Source organism: Bos indicus, chromosome 23 (genome assembly GCF_029378745.1).
Source record: "Bos indicus isolate NIAB-ARS_2022 breed Sahiwal x Tharparkar chromosome 23, NIAB-ARS_B.indTharparkar_mat_pri_1.0, whole genome shotgun sequence".
NCBI classification, from domain to species: Eukaryota; Metazoa; Chordata; class Mammalia; order Artiodactyla; family Bovidae; genus Bos; species Bos indicus.
In genome coordinates, this window is record NC_091782.1 from 40,600,422 (window position 1) to 40,627,149 (window position 26,728).

At 38.1% G+C, this 26,728-nt stretch overlaps 1 long non-coding RNA gene across 1 annotated transcript in view; it reads right to left on the minus strand.

Annotated features, from left to right (window-relative positions):
• LOC139178910 (uncharacterized) overlaps positions 1-26,728 on the minus strand; it is a 59,535-nt gene that overhangs the window by 21,286 nt on the left and 11,521 nt on the right. Inside the window, exon 2 of the long non-coding RNA XR_011563321.1 lies at positions 16,061-16,125. This is a non-coding gene — a long non-coding RNA (uncharacterized lncRNA). The remainder of the gene's footprint in view (positions 1-16,060; positions 16,126-26,728) is intronic.

Here is a 26,728-nt window from a genome sequence, read left to right on the forward strand (position 1 = left end):
GAGAGTACTTATCAAAATTAAACATGTACATACCCCTTAACCTAGGAAACCCTCTTCTGGAATTTACTATAGGGAAATATTTATATTTCCCTATGATATGCCCACAAGGTAGACATTTACAGCCTTTGTAATGTAATGTATGTTTATATGAATCAAATAATATTTGAAAGAATAAAGAGACTATTAGCGGTTGGTACTTTGAAAAGTTGGTTTGAGGTAAATTAGAGAAAGCTTATTATTTATAGTTATATCTGTACTGCTGGAAATTTTATAATTAATAAAAAACAATGAAATACTGATAATATTCTCAATTTTAGAATATTTAGGAAATAATCATAAATTGATTTTAAAATATTATTATGATATATGGCTAAAGATATATTCAAACACCAATTTAGACCCTTCAATGCCAACATTATACTAGAAAGTGTAAAAATATGTAAACAAAATATTGGATGATAGAAATTAAACCTGTACAACAAAGCGAGTTCTAAAAAAAATGAGAAGAAAAACTTTTTAAATGAAAGTTGTAATGAATGATTCAGCATATACTGTCAAACACTGGGATTCTAATTACATATATGTTAACTAGACTTTGCTCAGTCATGTCCGACTCTTTGTGACCCCATGGACTACAGCCCACCAGGTTCCTCTGCCCGTGCGATTCTCCAGGCAAGAACACTGGAGTGGGTTGCCATTCCCTTCTCCAGAGGATCCTCCTGATCCAGGGGTTGAACCTGAGTCTCCTGCATTGCAGGTAGATTCTTTACCATCTGAGCTACAGTATGTTAGACCATTTGATATTGTTTCACATCTCTTGGTGATCTCTTCTGTTGGGTTTTCCCTTTTCTCATTTATTTCAGTTTCAATTTGTGTCCCATCTGTAGACTTATCTTTAGTTCACTGAAACTTTCTTTGTGCTATATGCTGAGTTGTGTTGTTCTCTTTCTCAAAAAACAACAAAAAAGTTATATGTTGAAGTCCTAATCCCAGCATTTCAGAATATGACTGTTTTGGATACAGGGTCTGTTTTGGTGACCTCTTCAAAAAATAAGTAAGTTAAAATGAACTTGTTAACTGGGTCCTACTCTAATACTGCTGATGTTTTTACAAGAGGAGATTAGGACATACAGATACACACAGAGGGAAGTTCACATGAAGACACAGGGAGAAGATGACCATCCACAAGCCAAGTAGAGAGGCCTCAGAAGAAACCAGCCCTGTCAACTCCTTGATCTCAGTCTTCTAGATTGCCCATTTATGCGGAAAAATTTTGTTGTGTAAGTCACGCATCCATAATATTCTGGTATGGCTGTTCTGAAAAACTATGACGCTTGACCCTGCTAAGTCTACTAATAAGTCTGTAAGAAGTACTTTTTATCTCCATTTCTTTGTTCTTCATTTCTAAACTTCTATTGATACTTTCTTACAGTTTGCTTTTCTCTCTGAAATCACCCAATTGATATTACATGTTACTTATCTTTCCAGTTAGTGCTTTTGCCTATTATTCATAGTTATTTGAAATTCCTTGCCAGAGAGTTCCAACATTTGTGTCATATCTGAGCTTTTAAGAATTGCTTTGTTTCTTGGGAAACTTTTTCTTTCTTAATGCTTTGTAATTTTTATAAAGACAAGACATCTTGTGTACTACAATACAGACTGAGACATATAATGTTTACGCTTAGAAATGGGTACAGTTTTTTTTTTTTTTTTTCCTGCTGGGACTTTACTATGGGAGTTAATCTCATTAGATATTGAGCTGGATTTGAGATTTGTTGTTGCTATGGTTATGATCTGTACACTACATATTTTTTTTAAGTGAGTGGGAACTGTTTTGTCAGAAAGCTTTTGTGTTTTTCGAGTGTCTTCTCAACCCTCAGCTTTTAATCTTTCCATTGTGCAGTGCCTCAGAGAAGGTCTATCTCTTGCAGGTTACTTCTTACCTGGAGCTGATTAGCCTCACTTGTAGGAGACTTGGGTGTTCTCTGTTGTCTGACTAAGCTTCTGTATTGAAAGCCAGTCCAGGTTCGATGCACGATACTGGATATTTGGGGCTGGTGCACTGGGACAACCCAGAGGGATGGTATGGGGAGGGAGGAGGGAGGAGGGTTCAGGATGGGGAACACATGTATTCCTGTGGCAGATTCATTTTGATATTGGGCAAAACTAATACAATATTGTAAAGTTTAAAAATAAAATAAAATTAAAAAAAAAAAGAAAGTGAAATTAAGTCGCTCAGTCTTATCCGACTCTTCGTGACCCCATGGACTGCAGCCTACCAGGCTCCTCCATCCATGGGATTTTCCAGGCAAGAGTACTGGAGTGGGGTGCCGTTAGGCCTGGACTAATATAGAATAACCCTTTTAGGCAAATGTGTTTGCTCTTATAAGTTATATCCTTCTCCCGTTTTAAATTGCCATATTATTCCAAAATGATTATGGGGATGTGTATCATTCAACCATCAACATATTAATGAGAGACATAAGTTTGGAGTATAGATATATACATATGCCACCCCTCCACAGACACACACTTAATGTCTACTCTTAGAGACTTGCTTTATAGAAAAATTATGTAAAATTATGTTGTCCAGATTTCTAAAACCCTTCACTTTACATGTGTCCATTGAAATTTTTCTTTTATAAAATATTTTATGATGAGCTACATCATTGCATATGAGGAAGAAATTATTTTAGATTGTTTTTCAATAATCACCAGGGGGAGTCTGGTGGGCCTCCGTCTATGGGGTCGCACAGAGTCGGACATGACTGAAGCGACTTAGCAGCAGCAGCAGCAGCTATCGTAGGCGAATAAAAATCATACTTTCATTAGACAGAAGAGCTAGCATTCCCATTTCTTTAAAGCAATGGCAAAGAAGTTTGTGCCCCCTGTTCTGAAGTTTCTGGTGAACACAGAAACACAGGAGAAACTCAGGGAGGCAAGGATCCAGACTTGCAGGGTAGGTTGACAGTGAATACAGCCCTCTCTCCGCTAGTGATTAATTTTCAGATGATCTTATCAACAGCCAGTTTTAGGAAGAGGTTCTGAGGGTGCCTTATAGGGAAGAAAAATCAGCCTTTGAGTTCTGGGCACCCGGATGTTTGACTTTTTCAGGTACTTTGCTCATTTGGTGATACCATTTCATGAGGGGTTTTGTTTAGTTTTTCTATCAGTATTTCCCCTCACACTTCAGTAAAATGTAAAATAAACTTACTGGCTGCCAAAATCAAGCTTATAAGTAAACAGTGGTGGAGAGAGCGCAGGCAGGGTGCTGCACTGGAGGCCATGGAGAGGAATGAGCGACCAGCCTTCCCTAAGCCTTTATATGATCCTCCTTGAAGTGACTAATAAAAGCAGACTAAAATATCCAGGAGGAAAACATAATTTTTAAAAAGATTATAGCAAAGAGGCCAGCAACAAATATGCGACACAGAATGTTCTGAAGCTGCTTCACTTTTCTCACTGTCCAAGATGTTTTGGCTTGGTTTCAGGCGCCAGGATATGGCTCAAAGGCACTTCTGTCTTTTGGAAATCTTGTCCGTGCCAAGAACTCTCGGTCCAGAATGCCTCTGGGAGCCTGGCTTGGTTCTGGGGAACTGGCATAAACTCTGGAGACATAGAGAGAAAAAATATATATATGTTTTTTATTCTGAAACCTTCTTCCTCTCCCTTAACCAGCTCTATCTCTTTTCATTTTCTTCACAGTTTGAGATATCTTGAGGTAGATGGAAAGCAACCAGGAACACAGAATGGTAAGAGAGAAAGAATTTTCCAAGGTTCTTAGACCAAAATTATAGGCGGGAATACCAGTGACATTTGCTCAAGCCTTCGTTGAATCCTTCTAATCTCTGTTCCCATACAACCCCTTCAATCACTGAGCCTATCAACGCTCAATTTTCTCTTTATCTGAATTCCTATGGTTTTTACATTCCATCATTTTTGCTGATTCTTTAGATTTTTACTCTAGAATTACTCCTGGAAGTTTCAAATCTTCATGGTCGCATCACAATTTTGTATTTGCTTTTTAAAGTTTATACTCCATTTGTTGAAAGCTAGATATAGGCACCCTTTTCGATTAACTCTTTCAAAGCATAATGTTAATAGAATCCCTGTATAAATATGGCTGGGAAAGTCATCATAGTTCCTCTTTGCTCCTGGACATCATACAGCAGAAAAACAACAGCGAAAACCTCTAAAACTCTAATTTTTATCAGACCTGGAAGATAAATATAATCCAAAAAAAGCAAGGGATTTGGGAATTGTAAAAAAACAAAAAAAGTTAGATTTCTCTTGGGAGGCAGTGAAGCTATGAAATGTCAAGAGTGATAAGGGACCCAACAGAAGTAGAGCTCAGAGGATAATAGCAAAATTATAATAGTTCTTAAAGATGAGGGGTTCACCCTCAATTTAAAATTTATAATCTTGTTTGGAAAAAAATTTCTGCTGGAACTACAGTCAACAAGCTATTGACAAAACCCTACCCTTCACTGCATTTGACTCAGAATCAGAGGGATTAGGGGTGCAACACATTCACGTACTTGAGCCATACTTGTATAGAGAACTATCTATCTTTGTGACAGCAAATAAAGATCCTTTTTGTAATAAAAAGTCAATGGTTACTCTGGCAACAACTGCCTCCCTTTCCCATCAACGCTGTAGAGGATACTAATCCAAGAAAATCCAACGTATTCAATGACAACTAATAGGAAAAGAACCAGCAGAACAACCGTACAAAATTCTTACGTGAAAACAAATGTGAAAAACAGCATGAAAACTCATTCCGAAATGAATACTCACAAGAAAAATGGTGACACAAAGACTGAATATTTGACCTTAGTCTCTACCAGCAAGTAAAAGAATATGAAGCAGTATCCTTTTTAAGTGTATGACAGAAAGTGAAAGTCACTCAGTAGTGTCTAACTCTTTGCGGCCCTGTGGACTATACAGTCCATGGAATTCTCCAGGCCAGAATACAGCAGTGGGCAGCCTTTCCCTTCTCCAGGGAATCTTCCCAACCCAGGGATCAAACCCAGGTCTCCTGTATTGCAGGCGGGTTTACCAGCTGAGCCACAAGGGAAGCCCAAGGGAAGTAATACTAGAATTCAGAGATAAGAGGGAATTACACCGGAAAGAAATGAAAATTGAACTGGTAGAACTCAGGAAAAATTGAAGAAAAACCAAAATCGGCACATAAATTAAGAAAATGCAAGGAACACTATTGAGGAACATACAGTATGGAAAATATAGTAAAGGAAATAAATTACAGAAATGAGACGAATTAACAAAATGAATTAGAAACAGCAAAATAAAACAACTGGAAAGGTTACAGATAAAATGAGATACAGAAAAGAAGCAAAAATTAAAAATATGACATATGTATAATTGAAATCTCTGAAGATAAAAAAACAAACAGAAGCAACAAAATGGAAAATAACTTATCTTAAAGAAATAAATCAAGAAAAATATTCACAATTAATATGCCTTGAATATTTTTTACATTGGGAGGATAATGTTCTAGTGAATACTGAAACTGATACAGCAACACCATAGCTATGCTAATAATGTTATCAAAATTCCAGGATTTAAGCAAGAGGATCATTTGAGTGATCGAGAAAAAAGATTACACTAAGTATAAGAATAAGATAAAACAACGAAGCTGTCTGTATGTTTCTCCACAGTCACAAACAAGGTCAGAAGTCAGTACAGCAACATGTAAAAGGTATTCAATAATAAAGAAAGGAAGAGACCCATATCTTATGATCAGGTAAATTTATCTTCAAGATTATTTAATATACAAAGTAAAATAATGAGGAAGAAAATATTGATAAAGAAACTAAGATAAAGGAAGGCGGGTATAGCAAAATTGTTACTATTGTTCATATTAGGAAACTAATAAATACCATTATAATTCAAAGTATATTGGGTAGAGTAGGTACCAGCTAATCACAGTTTATGGGCCAAATCTGGTCCAACACCTATTTGTGTATGGCCTGCAAAATAAGAACGCTGCTTACAGCTTATGTGATGTTTGGGGGAAAAAAATGAATGATAATAGTTCATGATGTGAAAATTGTATGAAATTCAAAATTCAGTATCCATAAAAAAGTTTTATAGGACCACCAACAGGCTTATTCATCTACATGTTGCCTAGGGTTGCTATTGTGTTAAAATGATGGAGTTGATGACAGAGTCACTATTATGTTTTTTAATTCCAATGAATTAGAAAAATGGTAGCTGTAATCTATGAAGACAAAATCTGGTTGTCTTAAAAAAACAAAAAGAGAGAAAAATCATTAGTTAATCAGGAAAGAGAAAACTGCGATTAAAAACAAAGAAACAAAACTCAACAGTAAAGGAAGAATTAACCACACAGGAACTGGGGAGATTAAAGAATCTTAAGACGATGAAATTGAAAAAGTTGGATGAAGTAAGACTTTTTTAAGGAAAATATGATTTACACTAAATGACATCAAGAAATAAGAATCTAAATATTTAGAACTACTTCAGTAAAAATGATAGAGGATAAAATGATCAAAAGGTTATTTCCAGCAAAGCTGCAGGGTTAGTCACTTTCATAAGGGAATTTAAAAGCAAATAAAACCAGGGATATTTCAACGTTTCTAGAGAAAAACAGACGAAAGAATTTCTTAAGATTGTTTCTGGGAATATGGTGCAAAATTGATAATAAAACTTGACAAAGATGTTTTATACACAAATAAAATGAATAGATTAATCTATTACCAAAAAAAAAAAAAATGAGGGCACCATTTCAAAGAACATGTACCCAAAAGAATACAAAAAGAATAGTTATTTTGACAGAGGAATTTACTCCAGAAGTACAATGATGGTTCATTATTAGGAAAAATGTTTGTATGTAGTTTATAATATTAGAGAAAAATTATGATCATTTTCATATATGATGAAAGGTCATTTGGCAAAATACAATAGCCATTTCTCACTAACACATTCAGTTAAATGAGGATAGACGGACACCTTTTACACACAGTAAACATAGATTGATCTCAGTCCAGAAGTCAGCATTGTGCTCACTGGAGATTGACTAGAAGCATAGTCATCAAAACCTAGGGTCTGTCATACAGTGAAGTCAGAGAAAGAAAAACAAATATTGTATATTAACGCATACATGTGGAATCTAGAAAGATGGTATGGAGGAACCTATTTCCAGGGCAGCAAGAGAGACTCAGATGTAGAGAACGGACATGTGGATACAGTGAGGGAAGGGAAGGGTGGGACAACTTGGGGAGATTGGCATTGATGTATATACACTGCCCACGTATAAAATAGATAACTAGTGGGAAAATGCTGTACTACACAGGGAGCTCAGCTCTGTGGTGACCTAGAGGGGTGAGATGGGGGTGAGACGGGAGGGAGAATACAAGAGAGAGGGGATATATTTATACATATGGCTAATTCACTTCATTATACGGCAGAAATTAACATTGTAAAGCAATTATGTGCTATGTGCTTATTTGCTCAGTCGTGTCTGACTCTTTGTGACCCCATGGACTGTAGCCCTCCAGGCTCCTCTGACCATGGGGATTCTTCAGGCAAGAATACTGGAGTGGGTTGCCATGCCCTCTTCCAAGGGATCCTCCCAACCCAAGGATCGAACCCAGGTCTCCCACCTTGCAGGAAGATTCTTCACTGTCTGAGCCACCAGGGAAGCCCAAAGCAATTATACTCTAATAATAAAATAAAATCAAGATCAAGAGAAGAATACCATAAAGTATTAGCTTGCGTGTGTGCTAAGTTGCGTCAGTCATGTCTACTCTGCAACCCCACAGACTCTAGCCCACCAGGCTCCTCTGTCCATGGGGATTCTTCAGGCAAGTATACTGGAGTGGGTTGCCATGCCTTTCTCCAGGGGATCTTCCCAACCCAGGGGATCGAACCTGTGTCTCTTATGTCTCCTGCACTGGCAAGTAGCTTCTTTACCACTAGCGCCACCTGGGAAACTCAAAGTATTAGCATTACTAGTCAAAACAGACGAGCCGAAGGAAAAGAAGAAGCAAAAACTTTATAAACTGTAATTATGTGGCAATAACATGACGGAACATTTGAAAATCCAAGGGAATCAACCAAAACACTACAAAGAGTGAGAGAATTCAGGGAAGTAATGGGACATAGATAATAATAAACAGAAAGCAATAAATTTATTATGTACCAAAAGCAAGCAGTTAAAACGCCTAATGGGAAAAACATTTAAAACAGCCAAAACCAGCAAAACAATATCTTTGGAAATAAACTTTAAAACAATGTAGAAATCCACACAAAGAAAAATTAAAACAAATGTGACGGCAAAGATGGATTTTTCAATAAATGGTGTTGTAGAATAACCCATCTGGGGAAAAAAGAAAAACTGAATCCATATTTCACACCAAACATCAGGAACAATTCCAAATGGAGGGTTTTTTTTTTTTTTTTTTTTTAACATTCAAGAATGAAAGTCATAAAAACAGTAGGAAGAAGTAGGAAAATTCATTTGTAAATGTGAAGCAGGGAAAGTCTCCTTTAATCAACAACTCAGAATCCAAATTGCAAAAGACAACATGAGAAAACAGAAAAGAAACTTCTGCACGCAAAAGCGATAAGGCAAAAAACCATGAATAAAGTCAAGAGACAAATACAAAATGGGGGGGGTGGGCGGGGAGGAACTGCAATTCATATCATGGGCAGCATGAGTTTTTTTTCTCAATAAAAATAGCTTCTTAAAGTCAATAATGAAAGACAAACAGCTGAATAGAAAATAAAATAGATTGGGCAGTTCATAGACAAGAAGCTTATAAAAACACTGGAACATACGAAAAGTAATCAATCTCACTTAAAATAAAACTGCATAGATACACCATTGTTTGAACCTATCAGGTTAACTCAAATTCCAACTCTTCATTGGTGACACTGAGGGGAAGTTGGCGTCATGCACTGCTTACTGAAACACAGAGCCTCAGGACTTCCCGGACCTGGTGCTGGGCGTTCTTCCCGCAGGTCTCTGATGCCCAATGGATCCTGGTCAGTTAGAACTAGTAGGCTTGCTGCCTTTGGCCACAATCAATCTAAGGCTTCAAATCTTTTATCCCAAGTATAAACCACTTTATTTGCTTTGAGTGTTATGATGAGGAAAAGTTTGGGAACCCCTGAAACAGTACAGTTGTTAGAGATAGATAGTTGTTAGAGATAGATTGGTTCTACCCATCCAAAATTATGAATTTGTATAGCTTTTGATGCATCTTCAATTCAGGAATTAATCCTGTAGATGTACCTGCAGGTGTGCTCAATGAAATATATTCTAGGTTATTCAGTATATCAGTATTTGTAATACTGCTGCTGCTAAGTCACTTCAGTCGTGTCTGACTCTGTGCAACCCCATAGACAGCAGCCCACGAGGCCCCCCTCTCCCTGGGATTCTCCAGGCAAGAATACTGGAAGTAATCCAAATGTCTATCCAGAGTTTACTCGGGTTTGCTGCTGCTGCTGCTGCTAAGTCGCTTCAGTCGTGTCCGATTCTGTGCCACCCCATAGACGGCAGCCCACCAGGCTCCCCCATCCCTGGGATTCTCCAGGCAAGAACACTGGAGTGGGTTGCCATTTCCTTCTCCAATGCATGAAAGTGAAAAGTGAAAGTGAAAAGTGAAAGTGATGTTGCTCAGTCGTATCCGACTCTTAGCGACCTCATGGGTCGCTAAGGCTCATGGACTGCAGCCTACCAGGCTCCTCTGTCCATGGGACATTCCAGGCAAGAGTACTGGAGTGGGTTGCCATTGCCTTCTCCGTTACTGGGATTTAGGTAAATTATAATCACCCAACCAATGGGATACTGGGAGTGATACTAACAAAAGGAGAGAGAGAGAGAAAAAAATCACATACTGATACAGAAAATTTCTCTGAATAAATAATCAGAAAAAAAGAAGTGTGCAGAACAATGTACACAGAATGCTAACTTTTGTCCAAAAACACAGAGAAATAATATATATTCATATTTGCTTCATACGTATTTAAAAAACTCTGGAAGGATACATAGTAGACAGTGCTTTTGTGAGGTCACGGAATATGAAGGGGAGAGAGATGGGGAGGATCAAAGGCAGGAGAAAAACATTTCACTGTACATATTTCTATATTTTGTAATTGTTTTTTATTTTTGAATAATATAAATGTATTGCTATATCAAAGCTATTAAACATGAAAACAATGCTGTCTTATCTATCTCCAAAAGTAGGAATTAGGCAATCTGGTAGAGTAAGTGAGGAAAGCTGTTATGTCAGATTTCAGAGGCAGAGGAATATATATTGAACCCCTCAGGGCACATCATGGACAGGAAGTGGTAAATATCTTCCTGAACAATTTCCCCCCCGACACACTGCCGGTAATGGTTCACTCTGCTCTAATGGTTTAAGGACATGAAAGAGTGGGCTCCTTTAGGAGCTATTTGCTTTCCCCTCCATCAGGTTCAAAGCAGCTACATTTTGGTAGTATTCTTTACTTTTAAGGAGAGCTAGACCCAATCCCTTTGGATAGAAAGTGGAATGTACACACTATATATTTAAAAGTGATAACCAACAAGGACCGAGTGTAGAGCATGGGGCAAACTGCTCAGTATTCTGCAATAATCTACATGGGAAAAGAATCTGAGAAAGAACAGATACATGTGTGTATGTGTGTATAAATATATTTATATAAATATATATATATATATTTATAATAATATATAAATATTAAGATATAACTGAATCACTTTGCTGCACACCTGAAACTAACACAACATTGTTAATCAACTATTGCTCCAATATAAAATAAAAATTAAAACAAAAGTTGAGGCAGATCGCTATTCAAGGCAATCGAGTGTAGAAATCCCAGACTCTGGGAGAGTCTGTTGGGCATGAGTTTAGATTCCACCTTTAGAAACTTTCTTATTTGGCTATACAGTTAAGATCTCCTCAGCAGAAAAAGAGAGATCATAGCAACACCTACCTCCTGAACACTTAGAAAGAGTACAACACATGTAACATGTCTAGGAGAGTGTGCGTCACTTGGAAAAGGCTCATAAGTTTTAGTTATTGTTCTTTTTTGTGTGCAACTCTTGAAATGATCAATAATGTCTTATCCCATGAGTCCCACTGTGTATTTCCCCTTTATTGTGCCCTAAGGAAGGACTGTGTATGATCTGTTGCTTTTTAAGTTAACTTGGGGAGCAGACACCAGACTAAAGTTTTCTGGTATTTTTCTTATTTTTCAAAGGACAACTAAATGTCAGTCTGAAGGTGACAGATTGCCTCTGAATGTGTACAGTGCCGTGACTACATATGAGCTCTTAGAGTCAGCTAAGTAGAGATCATCTCCCAGCTTCACAAATCCCTTCTATCTTCTGAGTCTCAGGTTCCTCTCCCCAATCAGTGTAATGTCAAGCTCATAGGGGCATTGTGACAATAATGAGACGCTGCATGCATGATGCCAGGCAAATGCATAGCAGGTGCCAATCAAAGGGCTATTGTGTTCTTTTGCTAATACGTCATCATGACTCACCTCAGAGACATCTAGCACATAGCAAATAAGGAGAGAAAAAAATTGCAACCCAAAGAAAAATTCCCAGGATGAATGCATAATGTTTTCATTGAAGGGAAGGCTGAAGTTAATTTTTGTTTTTTTTTTTGGAAAACTTCCATCTCATCCATCACCCAATTCCTTTCCAGGGCGTAGACGTCAGAATTGTTTCTAACTTCAGAGGTTCACCACACCCTATCCAGACTCTATGGAACATCAGTTGTGTTTTATATTTTAGGTGTTGGCTCTTAGAGGAATATTCTCTCTCTCTCTCTCTCTTTTTTTTTTTTCCTAAATAGTACAAGGTCACACATTATGAAAGCCCTACAATTCACAGGAGAGAATCTTGTGAGGGGCTGCAGCTATCTCAGATTTTCCTGAAGAAATGTTTGCTTCTTTCCCTTGCCCAATACCATTAAATGTTCATTTGGTAAACTTTATTTTACTATAGTAATAATAATAATTAAAATGAAGTTCAGAAGTATAACCATCTTGCTTGCTGCTGCTCTTGCTGTCTTCAAATCTTCTGGTAGAAAGGCTTTTATACAATTTGCCATAAGGCAGATATTCTTAAGCTACCTCCCTGCTGTTTAAGTTCAGTACATCAAAATAAGTGTACAGACAACTTCTCTGAGGCCATTAAGGAGGATCTGCTGCCCTAACCACATCTCTGGAGTCCTGGCTACCTAATATATGGACTTCTGGGGCATGAGGTGCTACTTAATTTTCAGTTTCAATCTGTTCCAAGTCCATGGGGAGACCACAGTGATGAAATGTTATCATTATGGCACCAATGCAAGCCTCAGATTATTAAGTGTATTGCAATGGATAGACCATCTGTCATGATATAAACTGGTTTGATCAAAAATATATGCTGGGGACTTACATGGAATTTCATAACATGGTAAAAGATTTATATCCCAAGGATACAGATGCATAGTACAGAGACATGCATCATTAGAAATGTATATATGCACACCCAGCACCAAAAATACATATATATCTGGGTCTCGATTTCATCAGTTCTGTAAGAAGGATACTAACATCTCCTAGTGGAGGTATTACATACTGTCTTTGTAAGTATAGGTATAAAAAGTGAGTAAGAAAGTCAGTTATAAAATTTCCTTTCATGTGTCTCCATCAGAATATTAAAAAATTTTAAAGTTTCCAGAGCCTGGGTATACTCTTTTGCAGGCATTCATCACAGCACCTTTAAAATTCTACTTCTTGTCTTGCGGCAAAAATGATGATTTAGATCGGCTTGGAGAACTAACTAATTGGATAAATTAAGCATTGTTAACTGTAGTGACATCAGGAATCTTGGAGTGAAACGTAGCTTAAATGTCATCTTTCAACTGAGTGCTTTTTATAAAAGTAAGTTATAACTGCCCCTATTGTTTCTTTTTTCAGGAACTCTGTTCGGGGCTAGATTTCACGTCAGACAGAAAGGTTATCGTGGAGACACAAAAAAACATATGTTCTTGGGCGTATAGGTTTGAACCATATTTAAATCATATGAGATGATAACATTGAGTAGAACTGGTTGAGTATCACACATAAACATTCAAAGTGGATTAATTTTATTTTGCATTACGTTCCATTTGGATTCTCTTAAACAAAAAGCCATCATTTTTTCTACAACCACCAATTTTATAGCAGATGTTATACATTCTTTGAAAGCAAAGACTGTGACATTTATCTTTGTATTTCTTTCAGCACCTATGTAAAGATTTCTAATAAATGCTTGATGGATATATTAATGGTTTCTTTAGAAAGTCCTTCTTGTTAACTCGTATAATTGAACCAATATACTCCTTTGTATTGAACCATACATACAGATTTGTATTAATAAAGCATGTGATTCATAAAATATTGGAAACTGCTATTCTTCCATGTGACTTTGCTGTGCCTAATTCCCACAAAGAATAGATGGAAAGATGAATTTAATTAATGTGTCTTCCTAGGTCAATTTTTTTAAGGAGGAATTTGTCAATGCTTAAGTATCAAATATTGGAGAAGGAAATGGCAACCCACTCCAGTGTTCTTGCCTGGAGAATCCCAGGGACGGGAGAATCCCTGGTGGGCTGCCGTCTATGGGGTCGCACAGAGTCAGACACGACTGAAGTGACTTAGCAGCAGCAGCAGCAAGTATCAAATACAAATGTTACATGACTCCTTCCCAGTACTTTTCTTATTGATCTTAACTTCCAAGTGATAACATTCATTAGAGTTGCATCATAAAATCCAATTTTTATTTACTAGCACAACTGGAGTTTTATGGAGAATAAAATTCAAACTCTATCTTTCTCAGAGCTTTCAGGAAAACTTTGAGGCTATTCATCACTTTTCCTTGAAATTTACAAACAAGAAATAGCCAAAGAGATGATGCCATTTTGAGTAAGAATTGCTCTCAAGAAAGAGCAATTCTATCTATCTATCTATCTATCTATCTATCATCTATTTATCTATCATTTATCTCATTGAGATAAGTTTGTTTAGTTGATGAGAGCTTGGGATCCCTAAGGCTAAGCCCATGGATTAATACACAAGGGGTTGTTTCTATAACCATGAGCCGCTCTATTGATCATGGGGACAGGCTTGTATATACATGATCTGGTCACCCAAGGACTGAGTGATGAGTCCATTCACATCATCACTACTAGAAAAACAACTCAGAACGTGAGTTCCATGTTTGGTGGATCTACGGTCTATACTTTATTACTTGTTTCTTGGTCCCTCTCTGTGGTGTTATTCTGAGCATTATGTAGGTACGGGGAATATATCATTTGACTCAGGTAAGACAGGTAACACCCTCACTCTCCTTTGCTCTTCATATTCTGTTTTTCCTCATCCAGGACTCATTTCCACATCAAGGCCTTCACTCCTGTTTTTCCTTCAGGTTCAGATATTCTCTTCCTTTCACTCTCTAGTCCTCTTCCTCTCTTCACTGGACCAATTTCTAATCAACAATCGGTTCTCACTTGTTTGTCTTTTTTTAATGTGGACCATTTTTAAAGAGGGCTTCCCAGGTGACGCAGTGGTAAAGAATCTCCCTGACAATGCAGGAGATGCAAGATATGCGGGTTCTATCCCTGGGTTGGGAAGATTCCCTGAGAAGGGAATGACAGCCCACTCCAGTATTCTTGCCTGGAGAACTCCATGGACAGAGGAGCCTGGTGGGTTATAGACCATGGGGGTCACAAAGAGTCAGATACAACTGACTGATTTAGCACTTCAGCCCTAATGTTCAAAGACTTTACCAAACTTGTTATAATACTGCTTCTGTTTCATGTTTTAACTTTTTACTGCTGGACATGTGGGGTCCCAGCTCCTCACCAGGGATCAAACTCTCACCCTCTGCATTGGAAGGTGAAGTTTTAACCACTGGACTGCCAGGGAAGTCCCAGCTCTCACTTCAAATGTTATTCCCTCACATTTTCTTTTCTGGTATCACAATTTGTAATCCCTCCCCCCACACACAGACTTTATAGACTCTTAAAACCTTATGTACCTCCCTCATAAAATTTATCCTTATTATGGTAGAAGAAATTGAGAGACTAGTTATAGACTGTCTTCTCCATAGAATATTAGCTCCATGTGGGCAAAGACAAGGTTTTCTTGTTCTACATATTCCCAGCATATAGTAGAGATTTAATTATTATTTTTGAATAAATTAGTATAATGATACTATTTTTTATACTTGTAGGTTGCTGGAAAATTGTATAATACTTCACACACAATAATTAGGATTTCAGTAGGTGAGCATATGTTAACATTTTGAATCCATGAAAAATGTTTTGAAATATAAGGAAAAGGCATAAGTTGTAAAGTGAGAAGGAAACAAGATACAGCTTTGTTAAGTATAATATGACCTAATTGGTGTATGCATAGGAAAACCCAGAAAGAAAATTTACCAAAATGCTCAAAGCATTTTATCTCAAATACTCAAAGATGAGATATTAAACATACAGTTTTATAGTTTCCATATTTTTCTTAACTAACATGAATTGAGAAAATAATGTTATTATGGAAATAAACATTTTTATTATTTATTCATCATTTTAAAACACTGCTTTTCCAGATCCTGGGCATAAGTAAGCATTTTTGATAAAAATAAGTCTCTACCTGCTTGAACTTTCATCCTTATGAGAAAAAAATATCAATAAATCAGTAAACAAATAAATAGAGAGTGTCATATAATAAGTGCTTTGAAGAAATAATACAGGGCATTGTGGCAGAAAATGACTGATGGTAAAATTTTAGATAAGAAGCTTATGATGAGCTGTTCAGGACAAAAACAATAGGTAACAATGTTTCAAAACTGCCAGGCAACCTGGTAGACATCTCAAATGTTTGACCTCATTTGCTTTTAACAATAATCCTAAGAAACAGGTGCTGTTCTTATTCCCATTTTCACACACAAGGATGTGGACGTTTAGAATCAAGATTTTAACAGAAAACTTGTGGTGTACCTCAATCAGAGTATTTATCATATTGCACTTACTCATTTAGTTCTCTGTCTTCATTATCATATTCTCTGCTTCATGACTAGAGCACATATTTCAGAGCCTGAAACATAATTTAAAATCTCATCATACATTTGTTCAATAATGAATATATGAATAATTAAAAAAAGAAAATTCATTATTAGAGAAAGGAAGTATTATTCTGGAAATTTGCAAAAAAAATACTGTAATTCTTAAAATGAATTATTATGTATAATTATTAGGTAGCATGTTCTCTCATCTGTTCATGTTTCCATATAATAGGGGGAAAAGTATCTATGAAAAAGGAACAGATAGTCATAAAAAATGTTAAGGTGAATCATGGATTAACTTTAAAAAGAGCTAGTTGGTTTTATTAAAAACTTACAAAGTAGTTTAAAATAAAATAACATTTGAAATCCAAACTGGAAGATTTAAAAACTTTAATGGGATAACTTAACACTCAAACTTTTTCAACCTAGGTGTCTAATAAGTTCAACACAATACCCCATAAGAACCACACAAATATAAAAATTATAAAATTTATGAAAAAGATAAACTTTAATTAATAATGAGTCATATTGTTGTAAGACTGTTAAAAATATATCAATTCTTATGTATTAAATTTACAAGTTTAAATACTGTTCCAAATACAGCTTAAGTGAAGTGAAGTGAAGTGAAAGCCGTTCAGTTGTATCCGACTCTTTGTGATCCCATGGACTATATAGTTGATGGAATTCTCTAAGACAGAATACTGGAGTGGGTAGCCTTTCCCTTCTCCAAGGGAAATCTTCCCAACCCAGGGGTCGCACCCAGATCTCCCACACTGCAGGTGGATTTTTTACCAACTAAGCCACCAGGGAAGCCCAAGAATACTGGAGTGGGTAGCCTATCCCTTCTCCAGAGAATCTTCCTGACCCAGGAATGGAACCGGGGTCTCCCACATTGCAGGAGGATTAAGCCCAAATACAGCTTAAAATATGTATAATTCTGGGCTCATCAAGAGACTAGATATGGCCAATGAAAGAATCAATAAGCTTGAAGATGTATCAGTAGAAACTTCCTAAACTGAAATGCAAAAGTAAAAAGATGAAAAAAAAAGGGGGGGGGACTAGAATATCTAAGACTATGAGATGATTACAGACTGTATAGCATATATGTAATTGGGATAACAGAGGAAGTAGAAGAGAGAATATAATAAAGGAAATATTAATATCTGAATTAATAATAGCCAAAGGTTTTCCAAAATTAACACCAGACATTATACCACAGATACCTCCCCCAACTGACATAAGGTGTTGACCTCCCTCTGAGTCAGTTTCTTTGGACCCTTTTCAATTCATTCATTTCTCCCTCGCAGCCATTGCCACTACTTCCTAGGTCGAGAAAGGAAGTCACAGATAAAGATATCTTCTCAAGTTGGATCTCTCACACTTGGGAGTGCTGGAGAGAATGCTGACGTTTAAGCTGACTCATCAGAGAAACATTTATGAGTGAAAGTAGTAATTATTGGAGCCATGCTCCATTTGCATTGTGCCTTTGTCAATTTTCTGGATTTCTTTCTTTGGTTTTTATTCCTTGACATTTATGACATTGGACCATCCTTTTGTAATGGGTCAATATACAGGATTTCCGCCTTACTACATGCAGGGCACCATCATTGCCTTGAATCCTGCTCTTCCAACTGGGGGTGCCTGACTCTTTGAAATACAAAGACAAAATTGAATGAGCCGTGCAGTTATTGCAGGTGGAAATCATGAACTCTAGCCATAAAGTATCTTTCCTCAACAAGTCTTTGAACTCAACACTAGAAATTCTCCCTAACAAATCTATTCATTTACCCTAGTATATGAAGTGTTTGTGTTGTGAGGAGGGGATCGGTAAAAAATGAGTCCTGGTGAAATTTAGAATGGCACTCTGAGGAATATGCTTTGTTGTGCTGATACTTAGAAGCATCTTGGGATAAGGAGCACACTCTGAGTAGTTCTTTACTCTAGGAAGCTGTCCTCACCTTATGCCCAGTTCAGTACATAAACACACGAGTCACATGCTTACTCAGATATATTCTACTTCTGTTTTGACATGACCACTGACAAAGTGTTTCTGGCTTCCAGCATTGGGTCAAATCTAACACAGCCAAACCCATTCTTGCAGCTGTATTTTCCCATAGTTGTAATGCAATAAACTTTGAGAAGACCACATAAAGGAGGTCTGTCACAAAGCTAGAGGTCACTGGTTGATCTGCATGAAGATCCTGTGGGAGATGCTCGGCGTTAAAGGTTAATCCTGCAGAAAATTTGAGAGCCCTGAGGGTTACATTGGAGACAGCTGGCCTAACAGTGCATGTGGTAGGCACTCAGTCTATACTTCATAACTGATTGATTTTCCTTCTGGAACATTACAAAGGACTACGGCAAAAACAACAGGATCATTTCCCTTCATTCACCCTAGTGTGCTTTGCTATTAGGACTAGGGACATGAAAACAAACTGATTTATTATTTTTGGAATGAAAATTTCCCATTTTGGTTTAATTTTGCATAGGTGACAAGCCACATGTACGTGGGTGTTTAGAGTCAGACTTAAAACCTGAAATAGATTTACAGAGTTATTTTGTTCTTACCATCACCTTCTTCTCCAAAACAGACTAATGCAATAAAAAAATTGCAAATAATTGAAGTTCTTTCTAGGTTTTAAAGATAGATGAAGAGTTTAGTATCATCTCTAGAAAGTGCTCTTAAAATTTAACTTTGTCCAACTTTCTTCTTAGGTAATAGATTTCCAGGGCTGTGGAAAGGCCAGCTTTGTGCATGGTACGCTCTTGGGTGGGGGATATTCGGGTTGGTGAAGGGGGCTTTTAGCAACTCTCTTCTGTCCTTCAGCCTTCTAGCCCTTTCATAACCACCTGACACTTCTCTGCTGGGATTACAAAGAGTGACTGCTGTGGTCACCAAGATAAGGGAGTGCAATTCTTTTGGCCAGCCGCATACTGTTAGCCACATTGGAGAATGATGGAAGTGAGAGAAGAGGAGATAAGAAGAGTTGCTTCTTCAAGGCCATGCCATACAAGCTGTTATCTAAGTTACAGGCTGTATCCACATGCTTGCTTGGGAAAATGAAATTTAAACTGCTTGCATTGTACTTAGTTCTGCAAATTGAAGAGAATGGAGATGCATCTCCAAACCAGAAAAGGATTTACAAGAAGGATTTACAAGAAGGAAGGCTCTTCTCCCAGACCAAGGAGGAAAGTTCCTTTTAAGCCCAAGTCCCTCCCTAGTCTCTGCTACGTTCACTGTATCATAGGTGATTTGCAGCACCCTGGTTGAGGTAACATATCAGCAAAGTTCAGAGCTGGACCCGCATATGAACCTTGTGGAGGAAAAACAGGGTGAACTGTTATTGCTACAAAAAGAAAAACATGCTTTCTCATGCACTTCAGAGATGTAGGAAAGAAAAAAAAATCACAAAGACAGCAGACTGAATACAAAAAATGCAATTATCTTTTATTCATTCATATTCCATTTGGTAAGAGAAAAATTATATGCTGTTGGGCTTGGTACCCTTTAAAACATTGAAAAATCAATCAATCAAATAAATTAGGTACTTTGGAATTTTACAGCCGATGCCAAGGACATGCCATAGGGATTGCTTATGAATTTCAGAACTATTTTTAATAAGATATATTGCATTAAAAACATTTTGAAATGATTTGAAACAATACAATGTAATAAAAATAAATGTGGAAGAAGAAATAACAACAACTGGGCAGGGCCTTCATTTGGGAAGGGAAAACAACATCCATGCAAAGCTTGGCCCTGTTCAATGTTAAATGTGGTATCAGGCCTTTATTTTGAAAAGAAGTTTCACAAAAGTCTTCCAAAGCCCATGAAGGATTACATTGTACAGTGTGGGGATAGTCTTTGCCACATATTTCTTGGCCTGAGAATTCATTATGCAGAGTCAATGGCTCCTCCCTAGCCAATGCCCACGTATCCTGGCAATTCTCAGGTCAGTCCCTGTACTAAAGCCTACAGGAAATGCTCCATGGACTTAGCTATGAATGTGAAGGCAATATTGTGTGGATTTTTGCTGTCTATCCAGATATCTAGAGCTGCAGATATTCATTTATAGGCTGACTGTCATTGGTGGACATTGGCATATCCACAAATTTATCAGTTTCTTTGTATACTTTCTGTTGTTGTTTAGTCGTTATGTCTAACTCTTTTGCGACCCCATGGACTGTAACCCACCAACCTCCTCTGTCCATGGGACTTCCCAGGCAAGAATACTAGAGTGGGTTGCCATTTCCTTCTCCAGGGGATCCTCCTGACCCAGGGATCCAACCCGTGTGTCCTGCTTGTCAGGCTGATTCTATACCACTGAGCCACCTGGAGAGCCTGTAGTTTCTGTTATCAGAGCTTTAACATCTAAAGATAGATATTAGTTAATACATGTTTGTACTCTTGGGTACAAAGCCCAACATATATAAGGGAAAAGTAGTACATGATGGCAAAATATTCCCTAGGTTTGCCAAGAATAAGCAGATTCTATTCAGTGCAAGTTTAGTGGAACCTGTATCTCAGTCATACTCTAATATTTTAAAAAGAAGTTAATCCACATATATTAAATTGGGGAATTCTCTTCATCCAATATTGGTTTATTCATATGTAATCTCTTAACTTTTTCTAGTAACAGAGTTTATTTTACACAAATGTGATATCTACTTAAATGGTCAGGTGTTGGTTATGTCATCTGACAAACAGTATCACGATACTTGAAATATATTTTTGGATTCCTTAAGGACAGAGCACAAGGGCTGTCTATGTTAATGTAAATAGGCACATTTTGGTCACGGGAAATCACCATTATAAAAACAGAGAGGAGGAAGCAGACACTCATTGGGTGCGGGGGTGGAGAAGCCAAATACCATGGTTCAGTTCAGTCACTCAGTCATGTCCAAAATTTGTGACCCCATGGCCTGCAGCACGCCAGGCTTCCCTGTCCATCACCAACTCCCAGAGCTTGCTCAAACTCATGTCCATCGAGTCGGTGATGCCATCCAACCATCTCTTCCTCTGTTGTTCCCTTCTCCTCCTGCCTTCAATCTTTCCCAGCATCAGGGGCTTTTCAAATGAGTCAGTTCTTCACATCAGGTGGCCAAAGTATTGGAGTTTCAGCTTCAGCATCAGTCCTTCCAATGAATATTCAGGATTGATTTCCTTTAGGATGGACTGGTTGGATCTCCTTGCAGTCCAAGGGACTCTCAAGAGTCTTCTCCAACACCACAGTTCAAAAGCATCAATTCTTCAGCACTCAGCTTCCTTTACAGTACAACTCTCACATCCATACATGACTACTGGAAAAACTATAGCCTGACTAGATGGACCTTTGTTGGCAAAGTAATGTCTCTGCTTTTAAATATGCTGTCTAGGTTGGTCAGAGCTTTTCTTCCAAGGAGAAAGTGTCTTTAATTTCATGGCTGCAGTCACCATCTGCAGCGATTTTGGAGACCCCCAAAATAGTCTCTCACTGTTTCCATTGTTTCCCCATCTATTTGCCATGAAGTGATGGGACTGGATGCCATGATCTTAGTTTTCTGAATATTGAGTTTTAAGCCAGCTTTTTCACTCTCCTCTTTCACTTTCATCAAGAGGCTCTTTATTTCTTTGTTTTCTGCCATAAGGGTTGTGTCATCTGCATATCTGAGGTTATTGATACTTCTCCCGGCAATCTTAATTTCACCTTGTGCTTCATCCAGCATTTCATATGATGTACTGTGCATAGAAGTTATATAAGCAGGGTGACAATATACAGCCTTGATGTACTCCTTTCCTGATTTGGAACCAGTCTGTTGTTCCATGTCAGGTTCTAACTGTTGCTTCTTGACCTGCATACGGATTTCTCAGGAGGCAGGTCAGGTGGTCTGTATTCCCATCTCTTTCAGAATTTTCCATTTTGCTGTGATCCACAGTCAAAGGCTTTGGCATAGTCAATAAAGCAGAATTAGATGTTTTTCTGGAACTCTCTTGTTTTTTGTATGATCCAACAGATGTTGGCAATCTCTGGTTCAACTACCTTTTCTAAATCTAGCTTGAACACCTGGAAGTTCATGGTTCACGTACTGTTAAAGAATGGCTTGGAGAGTTTTGAGCATTACTTTACTAGTGTGTGAGATGAGTGCAATTGTGCAGCAGTTTGAGCATTCTTTGCAATTGCCTTTCTTTGGGATTGGAATGAAAACTGACCTTTTTCAGTCCTGTGGCCACTGCTGAGTTTTCCAAATTTGCTGAGATATTGAGTGCAGCACTTTCACAGAATCATCTTTTAGGATTTAAAATAGTTCAACTGGAATTCTATCACGTCCACTAGCTTTGTGCATGGTGATGCTTCCTAAGGCCCACTTGACTTCACATTCCAGGATGTCTGGCTCTTGGTGAATGATCATGCCATCATGCCCATTCCAGTCCATTTTAGTTCACTGATTCCTAAAATGTCAACGTTCATTCACTCTTGCCATCTCCTGTTGACCACTTCCAATTTGCCTTGATTCATGCACCTAACATTACAGGTGCCTATGCAATATTGCTCTTTACAGCATCAGACTTTACTTCCATCACCAGTCACATCCACACCTGGGTGTTGTTTCGCTTTGGCTCCATCTCTTCATTGTTTCTGGATTTATTTCTCCACTAATCTCCAGTAGCATACTGGGCCCCTACCGACCTGGGGAGTTCATCTTTCAGTGCTGTATATTTTTGCCTTTTCATACTGTTCATGGGGTTCTCAAGGCAAGAATACTGAAGTGGTTTGCTATTCCCTTCTCCAGTGGACCATGTTTTGTTAGAACTCTCCGCCATGACCCATCCATCTTGGGCGGCCCTACATGGCATGGCTCATAGTTTCATTGAGTTAGATGAGGCTGTGGTCCATGTGATCCACTTGGTTAGTTTTCTGTGATTGTAGTTTCATTCTGCCTGCTCTCTGATGGATAAGGATAAGAGGCTTATGGAAGCTTCTTGATGGGAGAGACTGACTGCAGGGGAAACTGGGTCTTGTTCTGATGGATGGGGCCATGTTCAGTAAATCTTTAATCCAGTTCTCTGTTGATGGGCAGGGCTGTGTTCCCTCCCTGTTGTTTGACCTGTGGCCAAACTATGGTGGAGGTCATGAAGATAATGGCGACCTCCTTCAAAAGGTCCCCTGCATGCAGTGCCACACTTAGTGCCCCCAACCCTGCAGCGGGCCACCACCAATCCATGCCTCTGCTGGCAACTCCTGGATACTCATAGGCAAGTATGGGTCGGTCTCTTGTGGGATCACTGCTCCTTTCTCCTGGGTCCTGGTTCACACAAGGTAGACACGGAAATCTAAGAAGATGAGGGTACCTGTTTTAAGGGCAAGAGTATAGGACTTGTGAAGTAAAAGACAAGTATCTTTCATGATGGTTCTCAATACAACAGCAATTTACAGCCCTAGGTCTGTGGTAATGTGAGCTGTGTACACTTATCTTTAGGTCAGTGGTTCCCTGGGAATTGAAGCCAGCATGGCTTTTTCCAGTGATGAGACAGAATGTTGAAATAAAGAGTACATTCAGGATATGAATATATCTCAGTAGAGACTGAGAACAGAAGAGGATATAAAGCTAGGTAATTAGGAGAATTACCTAAGCTGAGTGCCGAAGAATTGATGCTTTTGAACTGTGGTGTTGGAGAAGACTCTTGAGAGTCCCTTGGACTGCAAGGAGATCCAACCAGCCCATCCTAAAGGAGATCAGTCCTGGGTGTGCATTGGAAGGACTGTGTTGAAGGTAAAACTCCAATACTTTGGCCACCTCATATGAAGAGTTGACTCATTGGAAAAGACCCTGATGCTGGGAAGGATTGGAGGCAGGAGGAGAAGGGGACGACAGAGGAAGAGATGGTTGGATGGCATCATGATGGACATGAGTTTGGGTGAACTCCGGGAGTTGGTGATGGACAGGGAGGCCTGCCGTGCTGTGATTCATGGGTTCTCAAAGAGTCGGACACAACTGAGCGACTGAAGTGAATTAGCAGAAATACTGTTCCCTAAAGAATCCTTAGTAATAGTGGATGAGATGCCATTTTATATGGGATAGGGTATAAGTCAATGTTCATTACATTTTTAAAAATTTGAAAGCCTTGAGAAGATTGAAAAATGTGCAAGTTATATTGTTATCTCAAAATCCTTAGTGAAATTTTATTTAGGGGAAATATAAAAATGTATCAAGGCAGGGAGAAATTTATTGTAACTGAAGTAAAACCTCAGTGTCCTGATCGGATTATCTAAGGCCATAGCCTGGACCAAAACTGAAAAATGGCTCCGTACAAAGAGCACTGTACCAAGAATAGAATGACTCTAGTCTTTCCTTTTACTTTCCTTCTAAACCTTCTCATCTTCTGCCTGCCTCATTCTAAAAGCTTCCGGGCTTTACCACTGAGACTTACATGTCTTTGGCAAGCCTCAAGTTCTTGGCCAACACTATGTGATTTCTAGAGGACCAAATGATAACAAAATGCTGGCAAGTGCCTTGAAAAGCAAAAGTGTGCAAATAGAAGCTGCTTGATATGGGAGCACTTTGAGGGCAAGTGGTAAATGAGTGTTTCTCCCAGAGGTAAAAGAAAGGCTTGTGTTCTTTATTCAGTGTCTTCCTCCTGTAGTTCCTGATTCTCTTTTCTGCTCTTGTCTTCACACAGAAATTTGTTCATGATTAGCCTCAGATTTGTCCAGGAGCCTCTTCTAGGGAAATACAGTGGGTTTTTGTTTGTTTTTTCATCCCTATTTCAGTACATCAGTAGGAAGGAATGGTGACCGACTGAAAACTTCAGGCACCATCTTGATTTTGATGGTCTTGGTAACTAAGGGGTGACTAGAAAGTGTGACATACAGAGCTTATTTTCAAAGAATGCCAAGGTATTTGATCACTTTAGCAGCAGGGCTTCAGACTCCAAGGCCAACTCTTCAAAATCTACTATCAGAATATCAAAAGAAATGTATCCTGGATAGCATCAGAGTACCAAGATGTTTAACCAGCATTGCTCTCCAAGAGGATGGGAAGACATTATGATGTGCTCACAAAGAGTAAAGGTATTAAACTAAATTTTTAGGCAGTACCTAAAATAACCACTTCTATTTAACCTCATGTATCTTGGACAAATGTACCATAGCTCCTTTAAAGAGCTGTATAACACATAAAGACACTCGTATCTGGTATATTATAGGTTCTCAACAATTTTTGATAACAATAAATAAATCAAAATATTTGGGTACCTTGGGTCAGTAGTTTCTCATTTCCCAGACTTAATTTAAAAGGGTATTATACTTATGAATTAATAAAATGCTTATATGCTTTTACAGTTATCCACTGATCCAACTACTGCACCTGTAGTCAGAGAGGAATCTGTTTCTGGTCTTCAACTAACAAATGGTGAGACTTCAATTTCTTTATCTCTAAATTAAAACACTTAGCCAGAACATTCTGTTATTCTATATACCACACAACTGTATATAAATACACACAACCAAACAGATCCTGGTCGAGAGTAAAGGAAAAATTGTGGAGTCTGCCGATAACATAGGCTAGGCATGGGTGCCATGTTTAAAGGTGTGATTCAAGTTCATGACCATCTCTAGTGCAGAAGAAATTTAGAGCTAATTACATTTTTTTTAAGGTTACCAGGGTCTCTTGTTTAAATACTGATAGGGACCTTGTATTCAGCCTTCAAAGATCCCCAATAAACCTTCTATGTTTTGTTATTGGGTCCTCAAGGCAACCCTTTTACCTCCCACTGTTCCTAGATCTCCTAAATTACAGAAAAGTGGGGTGTGGTTTTGTAGAGATAAGGAAATAAAGAGAAGCTGAGCTCCCCTGGGAAAAGCAATGGCTGCTCTGCTGAAGATGCTCTGATTAAGGAAAAAGAAATCAGAGGCGAGAAGGAGTCATGTGGAAGCCTGCTTATGGTACTGGAGAGTATTTAAATCTATGATTCAAACTCTAAGAAATTCTATAACCCTTTCTCACCTTCCTCTCCTCCCTCCTAACCCGATTCTATCTCAAAATACTTGAAAAAATCTCATTTGGCAAGTTGGCATGAGACTTTAGGGATGCAGTAAGCAGAATGTACTGTGGTCTGAAATCAGCATGGCCATAGCAATAAAGCTGTGGGCTGGGATGGGAATAGTATGTCACAGAGATGTGCTAAATGCCTGTGCGTCAGACCCTGTGTGAGAGATTCTTATATACCTTGCCTCTTTACTCCTTAAAAATCAGTTTCCTAAGTATTAAATATTTTCAAACATACAGATAATCATATTACATCACTATTATTAACACTATTATCATTCAATTATTATTGAAATTAAAAGACGTTGCTCCTTGGAAGAAAAGCTACAACCAACCTAGACAGCATATTTAAAAGCAGAGACATTACTTTGCCAACAAAGGTCCATCTAGTCAAAGCTATGGTTTTTCCAGAAGTCATGTATGGATGTGAGAGTTGGACTATAAAGAAAACTGAGCACTGAAGAATTGATGCTTTTGGACTGTGGTGTTGGAAAGACTCTTGAGAGTCCCTTGGACTGCAAGGAGATCCAAACAGTCCATCCTAAAGGAAATCAGTCCTGAATATTCATTGGAAGGACTGATGCTGAAGCTCCAATACTTTGGCCACCT